Raw genomic sequence first — 12,265 nt, forward strand, 5'->3', positions numbered from 1 at the left:
TAGAAAAGAGTAGAATCAACAAGTATAGGCTTAACTTTAATTCATGGGGGGAAAAATCTCAAGGTTTCAGAGGGACAGTGACCATTTAGAAAGGAGAACAGTAATCATCAAAGCCCAGTATAACTTCCTAATACAACATCTAAGAGTGCCAGGGATCTAGCTTTGGCCTCATCCTCCTCCACATTTTTATCAATGGAATGCTTATCAACTAAATAAGATGGCAGCAACTGAACAAATTAGATTTTACCTTGGCTCATGCCCCCACCTCCCAGTCTTTTGTATATACTAGAGGCTGAACAAATATTTGACTGATGATTAGGAAAAAAACGTATACATGGACTACATTTTTCCTTCTTCCTCTTCAGGGAGGCAATATGCACTCTCAGGAGTTGTAAAGGAAGAAAACTTCTACCTTTCATCCATGTAGCCAGTCATTACACAGTCAGGTGAGGCCTGGTGATCTCTAGAGAAGGTAGTTTAGAGACTTGGACTCCTCTGCTAGGAAAAGGCAAGCAGGGAAGAAGACCCCACTCCAGAACACAAAGGGTGAAAGTGTAGAGGACCACAGCCTGAGCTAGTCAGTCAGTTTGGGACTGCCAGTAGTGGGAAGTTGGCCCAGAGGGCAGCACCAGCAGAATCAACTTGGCCTCCATGGGTGGTGACTGTATCCAGTTGGGTGTTCTCTGAAATAAGCCACACTAAGTAAAATGTGAAGCCTCTGAGCCACACTGAACCAAATTTGTAAGAGGGGAAAGAGTGCCACAGTGCCCTTTCTGAGTCACGTGTCTTATCTTGGCTGCAAAGGGCATTTCTCTCTGAAATATATTCACCTTATTGGAAATAGCCTTCTCCCCAGCTCAGAAATTGACTTCTGGAGGTAGCTGGGTGGTGCGGTGGATAAAGTACCAGCCCTGGATTCAGTAGGACCTGAGTTCAAATCCGGCCTCAGACACTTGACATTTACTACATGTGTGACCCTGGGCAAGTCACTTAACCCTCATTGCCCCGCAAAAAAAAAGAAAGAAAGAAAAAAGAAAAAAAGAAATTGGCTTCTGAATACAGACTCACAAAATCACAGAATTTCGGAGCTGGAAGGGACATCTGAGGCATTTAGTCTAAACCTTGCCTGAAATGGGAATCTCCACTTACTAGTTCCTGTGTGACTTTGTGTAAATCATGTAAGTTTTCTGGGCCTCAGTTTCCCCATCTCTAAAATGAGAGGGGTTGGACTAGAAAGACATCTGTGGTCATCTAAATTACTAAGTCTATGATCCTTTGTCTCCTAAGAAGCAGAAATTCTACTTCTGTTTGAACATTTCTGGTACCAAGGAAGTCATTCTTCTCAATGCCCATAGTGCCTTATACTCCTATGCATTTATCACATATTATATTGAACTTAAGTAATTTATGGTCACAGGGCCACCCCCCCCCAGCTAGGGCTGGGACTATTGCAATCACTTCCTAATGGATCTCCTCTATCCAGTCTACCCCTTTTCCAGGACATCATGCAGACAGATTCCACTCTCTGTTCAAAAAGTGCCAGTGGCTCTCACTGCCTCTAAAATAAAATAGGAACTTCTAGTTGACATTTAGAGTCCTTCTCTTACTCCAGCTCCTTTATCCAGAGTGCTTTAACATTACTCCCCCTAATTCTGGTCAAACTGGCCTATTGACTGTTTTCTCACCTCCATGACTTTGCACAAGCTTGTTCTCCCCTACCTAGGATACACTTCCTTCTGTTCATCTCTACCTCCTGGAATACTTATCTCAAGTAGCCCCTTCTAAAAGAGGCTTTTCCGGATACCTTTAGCTATTAGGGCTCTCTCAGAAAGTATGGGGCAGCTTGGCGTGGAGGGCAGAGTACTGAACTTGGAGTCAGGAAGACCTGAATTGGAATCATGCCTCAGACACTGATAAGATATGTGACTCTAAGTAAATCATTGAACGTGTCTGCTACAGTTTCTCCATCTGTAAAATGGGGAAAACATTCTGAGTTGTTGTGAGGGTCAAGTGCTTAGCAAAGTACCACATCATGTTAGGTCTTACTGTTTCCTTGGATATATTTTGCATTTCATAACTTTCATACATGCTGTTTCTCTCCCTGTTTTCCCTTTTGCCTCCGTGTCCCTACCCATGCGCAGTGCCTGTAGACACTGTAACAACAACAGCAGTAGTAATGGTGATAACAGCTAATACTATCACTGGGCTAAGTGCTTTACACATTATCATCTTATTTACTCCTCACAACAACCCTGGGAGAGCCAGGTGCTATTATTGTCCCCATTTTACAGATGAGGAAACTGAGGCAGACAGAGGATAAATTACTTGCCCAGGATTCCATAGCTAGTGAGTGTTTGAGGCTACATTTGAACTTAGATCTTCTAGACTCGAAGGCCAGTGCTTTATCCACTTCACCATCTAGCTGCCACATAAAAGGCACTTAATAAATGTTTATTGAATTGAATATAGGCCTAACTTTTAAGCTTTACGTACTCAGGGGATATGCCTTCTACAGCTGTGTAACTCACTCAGTGCTTAGAACACTAGTCAGTACATAGCTCCTTCTGTCTAACCTTCCCTAGACAGGAATACCTAAAAATATTATTGTCTCCATTTTACAGATGAGAAAAATGAGGTGAAGAGACTTTCCCAGTGTTGCATACAGCCAGGAAGTTTTGACTTGAACCCAGGTTTTCTGGTTCTAAATCCAGGGCTCTTCAGACCATTCTACACAGTGGCAGAATGAGCTACAGCAGAGGGATGGCTACCGGCCTGGGACTTCTAATGTGGGCTTTTCCATGGATGATATTACAGCCACTCAGGATGCCCACCCCTGAGGCCTGGAGGAGTCCATTACCTCCTCATAGGCAGGTTATGAAACCAGAACAACGTCACCCCAGGAGAGCAAGACTGCCTTCTCCTCATAGTCCACCGGGGCCCAGAGAAAACAGGCTGATTTCTACCTCACATAAAATACTCCTTTGAGTCAAGAGACAGTGCCTCCATTTCTCCATCTGTGAAATGGGGATAACCGCATTCATTCCTACCGACCTTTCAAGGACATTGTGAGGACAAGTGAGATAAACTTCTTATTCTGGCACTTAAGACTGACTCAAATGTTAGCTTCTTAAAGGCATGGAGTGTTATGTTTTGTACCCAGCATAAATATCAACTGGAGTAGATCAGAATCTCTACTGTTAGGCTCCAACCTACCTTTCCAGTCTTATTTCACATTGCTCTTCTTCATACTCTTTCCCTTGCAGCCACTTTTATCTACCAGCTGTTCCTTGAACTCCTCCTGTCCTCTCCTGCCTCTGTATACTTAATGAAACAGAAAGTCTCCCATTCCAGGAACAGACTACCTCCTCATCTCTCTCTCTGTCTTTTGGAATCCTCTGATACCTGAGAGAATTCTGTCTGGATCTCTTTGCTTCATCAATATTCTAATCTGTATCATACTTATGGGTATACATGTTGTCCATCTTTCCCACATTCTCCATCACTGCCTTGAGGACAGGAACTTTTTTTTCAGTCTTGGTATCCCAATGCCCAGGGAAGGGCCTGGGATATTTGTTGTTTCTTTGAAATTGTTTGAAAATGTTTGTTGAATTGAGCGAAATTAATGTGAAAACCTTATACAACAAAATCTGTCCTACAGAAAGCCAATCCATACCTCTTGAATTCCACTGACAAAGAGCGCTGAGCTATATACCTCTAAGCTAATATCACTGATTTTATGAGCACAATTAATCATCACACTGTTAATGCCCAAACCAGTCATGTCATCATTAGGTCATAACTGATAGAATACACTTGCAAAATGGATTTCCTGTCCCACATTAAGAAACTGTTAGCTAATGAATCCCATGTAGGCACAAGTGAAGGCAAAGGCTCAGGCTGCCTACTCCCTGTTTTCCCTATTTTCAGCTGCTGGCTCCAAGGTTCATCTCCCACCATTAGTGAGTTGTTCCCTTCCTGTGGGGCAGGTTGTGCCAAGTCCATACTATTAGGGAAGTAGGTGAGGCTCTAGAGTCAAAAGGTATATAAACAGACTATGGGATAGAACCCTGAATAAGTTAATAAAACTAAGCTATTTACAAAATCATATATATATATATATATATGTAAAACAAAATAGGAACAATAACTAATGATCTGTTGGGCCCCATTCTGATCTCTACGACTTCATGAATGGACAGTTTCTGTGTGGTCATAATTGATATGGAGGCTGGTGTTTTTTTTCATTTGCCAAGGCTTTTTTGACATCCTTTTGGATAAATCTTTCTGGGATTCTTTGTAGTCTTTATATTTCTCACTTTTAGGGGCACGATTTAGTCGTTAGTTTCCGGGTTGTCTTCTTGTCTCTCCTACCCACCTCTCATTCACAGAATTTTCAGACCTGAGACTTCTAAGAGACCTTAGATGTCGGGCATGGAGTCCAACATCCCACCTTCTATGGCCTCCCTGACAGCTGGTCAGTCAGCTTCCCTCTGCCTTCATACCTCTAAGGAGGGGGGTTTACTACCTCACAAGGAGGGACATGGTCTTTATAATTCAGCTATTTACAAAGTTCTTCATACTGGGCTGAAATCTGCCTCCTTGTAACTGCCATCTACCTTTTGGAACGAGACAGAAAAAGCTTAATACCAGTGTAAGGAGTCTAGTCTTCCAATATTCCAGTCTTACCTCCCACTATTCTTTTTCAACGAGACAGTACTATTTACCGTTCCCTAAACACACCTCATGGTTCCTCACCTCGGCATCTTTTCCTCATACCTTATTCTTTTTCAGAAATGCCCTTCCTGCAGTTTTTCTCTGCATCTCAAAAATCCTGCCTACTCTTCAAAGTCCAACTCAAATGTTCCCTCCCTCACGCAGGCTTCCCAGGTTACCCCCAGTGGAAGCACTTTCTTTCAGTCTATATCACCCATGTGGCGCCATCTCCCCTGCTAGGCTAGAAATTCCTAAAGCTTATTCATTTAGGTACCCAGTTCAGTATACAAGTAAGGGTTTACATTTGTCCAGTGAATGGTTAACTTTTACACAGAGTTTGTTGAAATTACTTATTCTCCTGAGTCAGGCAATTTAGCCCCATCCTCTTCAGCCTCTGAACCTGTTTATATCTGTTCTGCCTAACTTATGGGTAATACAAGCTAACTCTCAGGATTTAAGGCTTGAAGAGGCCTTGGAGATCTTCTAGTTTAGCTCCCTCCTTTTAGAGAGAAGGAAGCTGAGATTCAGAGAGGGTAGGAGTGTAAGTCCTGCCCAGGGTCACATATTTATAGACTCTGAAGGGCTGTCCATAGTTGGGCGTTTTCTCTGTGACTACAAAGTGTCAGTGTGGATCTCATGATGCCATGAAGTCATCTGTGGGGGGAAAAGGCGTTATTAGGAACTGACCCTTGGGTGTCAGTGACAGGGTATGTTAAGAGAGAAGTGTGTGGACAATGGGACTTGGAATGGTTTGCTATGGGAGCTAGGGAAAGAGAGATTAGGTAGGTAGCGCATCACGTCTGTGCAAATTGTGAGTCTGTGCATGTGTGAGGAGGGATGGGTGTGGCTAGTGTGGAAGCTAGAGGTGGAAGAGTTCCTAGAAGAAGGCTCTTGTGTCCCAGAATCTTGGAAAGAGTTAGGACTGAGGTTGGTGTCCTCATTCCACTTTGAACCCTCTAGGAAAGTTGTGTGCTGTTCTGGGGTCGATGACAAGGCCAGACAATGCAGCTAGGTAAGCATGCTGCCTCCCAGCATCACATGGCCAATCCATATGTGGAGTAAAATTCCAAGTGCTCTATCCAGTATGCTATACTGCTTTATGAAGTGCTTACTATGTACAAGGCCCGATGTTAGGCCAGATAGGAAATGGGAGGAAAGTTGCATGGAAATACCATCCCAGTGTAGCAGCGTAGGTCCTGCTTTAGAGTCCTCTTAAACCATAAGCGTTCTGGAAAGTAGTGACAGAGTCTTTATCTATTTTGAGCTGAAAGTGATTAGCACTTTTGGAAGAAGGTGCTCTAAATTGCTTTGCTAATCATGGTAAATCAAGCCAGGAATGGCATTAAAATAACATCATCTCAGACATAGGTATGGAGTTATCCATTCAATCAACAAATGCTAATTAAGCACCTACTGTGTGCTCAGCTGGGGGTGAACTGCCCCCTGACTCCTAGAGCTCCAGTATGCACTAGACTAGACTAACTGTAATAGAGACACAAACTAAGTACTAAGAGAGCTTAGATGGGGAAAGCAGTTACTCATCAGAAGGATGTTGAGCTAAGCAATGAAATGCTCAGTTGGGCTAGCAGTCCCTGCACCTTCTCCAAGGTGGACCTGGGGCCCAGAGAGCTGGCAGCTGGCGGCCAGCTTGAAGTTAACAGTGGGCTGAAAGGCAGAGGGCTGTAGTGGAGAGAGCCCTGAAGGCAGGAGAACAGGGGTCTAAGTCCTGGCTTTACCATTTCTTAGCTGAGTTGTCTTAGATAGTTGCTTTATATGTAAAATGGCCAAAATAGTACCCCTTGCTGGTGGCATGGACAGAGCACCAGGCTGACGTCTAGAGTCTGGATTCATATCCTAGCTCTTGACGCCAGGTGTGTGACCCTGGCCAAGTCCCTTCACCTATGAGGGACTTCAGTTTTCCCCTCTAGAAACTGGGGGGGGGGGGCGGGAGAGGATATTTGTAATATTGTAATAGCATCATAATATTAGTGTTATACTGAATCTTAATATCCAGGTAAACTTGTAAAGTGCTTTCAAGACAGTATCTCATTTGATTCTTTTAAGAGTCCTAGGAGGAAAGTGCCACAAATTTCATCACCATTCTAGGGGATTTTACAGATGAGCGGACTGGGATTGAGCGCAATTCAATGAATGGCTTCAGATCTCACAGCGAGGAGGGTCGGAGGGGAAATTTGAAGCCCTGGCCTCCTGCCTTCATGGCCAGCGCCCTACCCATTGCACCGCTGCCCCTCCAGGGGCGTTTGGGAGAAAATGCTTTGTAAACCTTAAGGACTAGAGAAAGGTGAGCTCCAATTATTAGGAAGAAAAAATACCTGGGCCAGGCCGAGCGGCAGAAACCTGTGGTCGTGGCCGGTTCCGCGCTGCTTCCTCAGCCCCAGAGAGCCTGAAACTTACTTCTGGTTAATCTAGTTGAAAGAAGATAAGAAAAGAAAAGAAAGGAAAAACCCCGACCTGCCTGTGAGGGCAGCAGAGGCAGAGATCTGTCCCCTCAGCCCCGAATGGGCGAGGCTCTCAGCCCATGCCCTGGCAGCGGCTGAGGGGCCCTGGGCACGTGCCGGGGAGGTCCCAGGGCAACAGAAGTAGGGAAGGTTGCCAAGGGTGAGGTAAGAGAGGGAAAGAGGAGGAGGAGGAGGGGAGGAGGAGGAAGATGAGGGAGAGGGGGAGGAGGAGAAAGATGAGGAGGAGGTGGGAGGAGGTGGAAGATGAGGGGAAGGGGGAGGAAGATGAGGAAGGGGAGGAGGAGGAGGGGAGGAGGGAGACCCCAAGTCAGGCCCAGCACCTCAGGGTGAGCAGGAGAAAAGGAGAGCCAACAGACAGTCCCCAGTAGAAGCGCATGTCAGGATCCCGGTGAACCTTGCTTTGCGCCTACAACAGGATCACAGCATTTTAGTGCTCTAAGAGGCCACAGACTTGGCTCACCTAGTGTGTTCCCCATAGTTTATGGGTGAGGAAGGACGGAGGCCCCGAGAAGGGGACCTGACTTGTCCAAGATCACTCAGGTGGTACCAAGTCACATACAAGTGGTGTGTTGTAGAAAGAATACTGGGTTAGAAGTCAGAAATCGGGGCTTAAGGTCCAGCTCTGCACCTGAGTGGCTGCGTGACCTTGAGCAAGTCCCGTCCAGCCTGCCTCCTGGTTTGGGGTTCTCTTTGTTGTTGTTGTTGTTCTTGTTGTTGTTGTTGTTGTTCTTGTTGTTGTTGTTGTTGTTCTTGTTGTTTGTCCTTCATTCTCGAAGAGGACCATGGCAGATGCCATGGCATTGCACTGAATTGGACTTAAGTGAGGCAGGGCCGTGCAAAGTCACCAGCCTCACTCTCTCCTCCATCTGGGTCCAGTGGCAATATATATTATCAGGACGACTGGTGTTTAAGGCAATTGGGGTTAAGTGACTTGCCCAGGGTCACACAGCTAGTAACCGTCTGAGGTGAGATTTGAACTCAGATCCTCCCAACTTCAGGGCCAGTGCTCTGTGCACTGTGCCACCTAGCTGCCCCAGTTCTCTTTGTAGATCACAGAGACTCCCAGAATCTCAGAGATCAAAGGAACCTTATCCTGAGCAGGAATCCCTCCCCCCCTTAAATACCTCCAGCGTGTAAGATGAGAGGCTGGTTTGATCTCAGGGAGTCCTTCCAATGCTAACATCCAATATTCTAGTTCTAACAGTAGAGGCCCTTCCAGCTCTGATATTTTGTGACTCTGTGATTTTCTATGAATCAAATTCAATTTTAAGTGCACTGAGCATGTATGTATATATCTTTGTGTGCATGTGACTACTTCAAGGAAAGTTTTTTTGTCTTCGATAACCCATAAATCAACAACCATAAATTGTCATTGAAAGGATTTGTACTTTTAGTCTACCCCCTCTAGCCGCCAGATGCTCCTCAGTCAGGTTCACTCTCTGCTGGGCAGAGTGAGCTTTCTACCTTGTTTTCTGAAAGGGGGACACCCCAGAGCCTCGCAAATCTCCAAAGTCTTAAGCTTCTGAAGAGGCAGGGGAGTATAGTAGCAAGAGGACTGGATACGGAGTCAGAGACCCCCGAGGGGCCAGTCCTGGTTCTGCCACACTACCTGTGTGACTTTACGCAGGGCACTGAGCCTCAGTCTCTTCATTTGTAAAAACGAGAGGGATTTTGACTGGATGATCTTTAAGGTCCCTTCCAGCACGGAATCCATAATCCTAATTATTTCATGGTTTGTCCTCTTGTGGAAGCCTGCCGGCCTTGCCGCCTTGATGATAATAATCCCTCACATGGATAAAAGGATGTTCTTTTCCAACTATTCTGGCAGGTGATTATTAGAAGTATCATTGTCCCCATTTTACAGATGAGGAAACTGAGGCGCAGAGAGGCAATGTGACTTGCCCAGGGTCACAAAGCTAATATTAGAGACAGCATTCAAATCCTGGTTTCCTAATTCTAAGACTCACTGATTTGTAGAATGTCAGAGTTGAAAGGGATTTTAGAAATCATCTAGCCCAAGGGGGTCTTCACCTGGGGGTGGTGAAGTTTGTTCTTTTAAAAAATATATTCTGATAACTAACTGCATTTCAATAGAATTGGGTTTCTTTGTAATCTAAGCATTTTATTACATGCATTTAAAAAACAGAATTCTGAAGGAGGCCCAGATAGTTCCAAGGGGTCCATGACAAAAAGCATTTTCTAGATGAGGAAAGAGACCCAGAGAGGGGACATGATTGCCCTGAATTCACAGATTAAATAGCAGAGCTGAGATTTGAAGCCGGCTCCTCTGATTGCAAATCGAATTCAATAAGATGCCATTCTTTTTGAAGGGCATGCTATTTAAGGGGATTCTCCCTTTGCTTTAGGGATAGAGGAAGGAAGGCTAAGAAGAGGGCAAGTTGGACTCAGCTAAGGCCACCGAGCTGGGTCTGGGAAAAATTGGGACTAGTATCCAGGTCTTTCAACCCTAATCCTGGCTCCTAGGAATTTACCCAAAGAATGCCCTAGGGGAAAGAGGTTCCGGATGACCAGGAAGCTTCCTTACTGCACCCAATTTTAATTTCGATAATCAGCAGGGGGGATTTACTGAGTCACTGCCATGCTAAGCAAACTGCTGAGGTACCATAGAGAGAATCCTAGATTTGGGGCCAGAAGACCCAAGTTTGAATTCCACTTCTGCTTCCTACTACCTGGGCTCCCCGTTCCTCAGTTTCTTCAGCTGCAATGACTTATTCCTTCATTCCGTTCAGTCACACACAAGGAAGTCATATCCCACTGGTGATATCACCATCACACACAAGGGTTCCATTTCCACAATTAAACATTCTGAAATTCCTGTACCTGACTCGTACGTCCTATTGTTTTCTCTCTCCCTGTGCATCAATTCCTCCTAAACCTCTTTTTTGTCCTCACCATCACTTCCAGTCCCTTCTTTATCCCTTGGTGTGCTGCAGGTCTACAGCTCTTGCTCTAGTTTCACTTTGTAGTAGACACTATAGATAACCAATTCAATATTACATTGTCCTTAACTTTTTCATCCCTTGACCCCTTTTTCTGTCATTTCTCTCTCTTTTTTTTTCTGTCATTTCTCATGTCTTGTCAACCCTCTGCTCCTGCTCATTTACTGCTCAATGGTGCTGGAGGAAGTCACCCAACCTTGCTGATTGGTTGTATTATGAATTTATGGCATCTAATTTCAAGTGGCCCCTCACTATAGCAAAGCAGCTCTTTTACTCCTCTCTATTTAATTCTTTGTCACAATCCTCTTCTCAAGCTTCCTCTACCACCCTTCCCCAAAGCTTCTCGGCAGAAGACCTCACTTCATCATTTATTGAGAAGATAGTGGTCGTTCTCCATGAGCTTCCTCTTTTCATCTCCTCTATTTCTCAAAACTCCTTGACATCATCCTCAATTTGTTCCTTCTTAATTTTGGTCTTCGATGAAAAAGTGGCTCTTCCTGCCAAGGCCAATCCCTCTACTTGTCCCCTTGATCCCATACTGTAGAGATTACCCCTGTCATCAGTCCCTCATCACCACCATCTTCAGTCTTTCCCTATCTACTAGCTTATTCCCTGCTGCCTGCAGACATTCTCATCCTCCATTCTTCAAAAATCCTCACCTGATCCTACCACCCCTCTAAGATACCGGCCTATCTTTCTCTCCATTTCACAGTTAAACTTCTAAGAAAAACTCTCTATACTCATTGTTTCTATTTCCTTTCCTCGCACTCATTCCTCAATTCCTGGCAACCTAGCTTTCAACTTCCTCACTCAAATGAAACTGCTCTTTCCAAAGTTCCCACCCATCTCTTTTTTTTTCTTTCTTTTTTTTTTTTTTTTGGTGAGGCAATGGGGGTTAAGTAACTTGCCCAGGGTCACACAGCTAGTAAGTGTTAAGTGTCTGAGGCCAGATTTGAACTCAGGTACTCCTGACTCCAAGGCCAGTACTCTATCCACTGCGCCACCTAGCTGCCCCCCCACCCATCTCTTAATTGCCAAATCATGGTCTTTTCCCAGTCCTCATCCTTCTCAACCTATTTACTGCATTTGGCACTTGTCCTCCCTCTCCTCCTGGATACTTTCTCCTCTCTGGCTTTACTCATACTACTGCTCCCTCTTGATTCTCCTCCTACCTACTTGGCTGCTCAAATATGGGCATGTCCTAGGCTCTCTTCTCTTTCTGCTCTGCATCTGCTCCTATGGATTTAATGATCACATCTATATTGATGACTACTAGATCTGCATGTCTTGTCTCTCTCCTTCTCTCTAGTCCAACATCACCAACTGGACATTGGAATTTACAACCGGATGTCTTATAGGCATCTCAAACTCAACATGTCCAAAACTCAACTTCGTATCTTTTCCACAAACCCCTGCCCTCTTCTACAGTCTCTATTCTGTTGAGGGCACTGCCATACTTCTCATCATCCAAATTTGCCACATCAGAGTAACCCTCAACTCTTCCTCACCTAATATATCATATCAGTTACCAAGTCTTGTCAATTCTAATTCCACAATAGCTCTTGTAGCCATTTCCTTCTCCCTGATCACATAGCTACCATACTCAGATCTTTACCATCAGACTACTGAAATAGCTTTGTCATTAGTCTTCCTGCCTCACGTCTCCCCCTACTCTAATACATCGTGCACACAGCTGCCAAAGTAATATTGCAAAACAACTGGTCTTGACCGTCTTACTCCCCTGCTCAATAAACTGCAGTGGCTCCCTATTTGCTTGAAGATCAAATATAAATTCCTCTGTTTGGTATTTAAAGCCCTTCACAGCCTGGTTCCAACCTTCAGAACTGTAGTTCTGTGTCATGAGGAGAGCACAGAGCCAAATCCAGAACCTCAGGATTCTAGAGCTAGAACTGACTTTGGGGACCATCTAGAGCCGCTCGCTCATTTTACAGATGAGGAGGAACTGAGACATCTATGAAAGGTAAGGGGACTGATAAAAGGATGAATTATGAGAGGCATCATGTCTAACTAAAACAAGGGACGGAATGATCCCTATTATCCTCTGCTTTGAGCAGACAACGCTGGGAAGGCTGCGTTCAGTTCTAAGAAGCT

The 12,265-nt window shown here is 44.8% G+C and overlaps 1 protein-coding gene across 2 annotated transcripts in view; it reads right to left on the reverse strand.

Moving 5' to 3' along the window:
• NEXMIF (neurite extension and migration factor) overlaps positions 1 to 12,265 on the reverse strand; it is a 191,336-nt gene that overhangs the window by 17,601 nt on the left and 161,470 nt on the right. Inside the window, exon 6 of one of the 2 annotated variants that reach the window (XM_043974884.1) lies at positions 7,047 to 7,139. The exons of the other annotated variant lie outside the window; for it this stretch is intronic. The gene's annotated coding sequence lies outside the window, so the exon portion shown is untranslated. The remainder of the gene's footprint in view (positions 1 to 7,046; positions 7,140 to 12,265) is intronic. 2 annotated transcript variants of the gene reach the window in all.

Source organism: Dromiciops gliroides, chromosome X (genome assembly GCF_019393635.1).
Source record: "Dromiciops gliroides isolate mDroGli1 chromosome X, mDroGli1.pri, whole genome shotgun sequence".
In the NCBI taxonomy this organism is placed as follows: domain Eukaryota; kingdom Metazoa; phylum Chordata; class Mammalia; order Microbiotheria; family Microbiotheriidae; genus Dromiciops; species Dromiciops gliroides.